This window comes from Halyomorpha halys, unplaced genomic scaffold (assembly GCF_000696795.3).
Source record: "Halyomorpha halys isolate HHAL.00 unplaced genomic scaffold, Hhal_1.1 Scaffold870.1, whole genome shotgun sequence".
NCBI classification, from domain to species: Eukaryota; Metazoa; Arthropoda; class Insecta; order Hemiptera; family Pentatomidae; genus Halyomorpha; species Halyomorpha halys.
In genome coordinates this window covers 246,774-247,112 of record NW_027111693.1, presented here as the reverse complement: position 1 = coordinate 247,112, position 339 = coordinate 246,774, and positions in this window count along the sequence as shown.

The following is a 339-nucleotide window of genomic DNA, read 5'->3' as shown; positions in this document are numbered from 1 at the left end:
AATTCATTACAAAAGACTAATCTACATGACTGTTATAAGGCCTATCTGGACATACTGAGTTGAGCTGTGGGGCTCCGCTAAACCATCGAATTCCTCCCCAGTCCAAAGTCCTTAGTAAAATCCTTAATGCTCCTTACTTTGTCACAAATCAAATCAACCATCAGGACCTCAATGTCTCATATGTTACCGATTTGGCCAGAACCAAATACCAATCCTTCCATGATAAACTTCCCAACCATCCAAACCAATTCGTTTCTAACCTGGCTTCTCCTTCATTACCCAGTAATGCTCCTAGGCGTCTGAAAAGAAGATGGCCTCGTGATCTTCTACTCTAGAAAT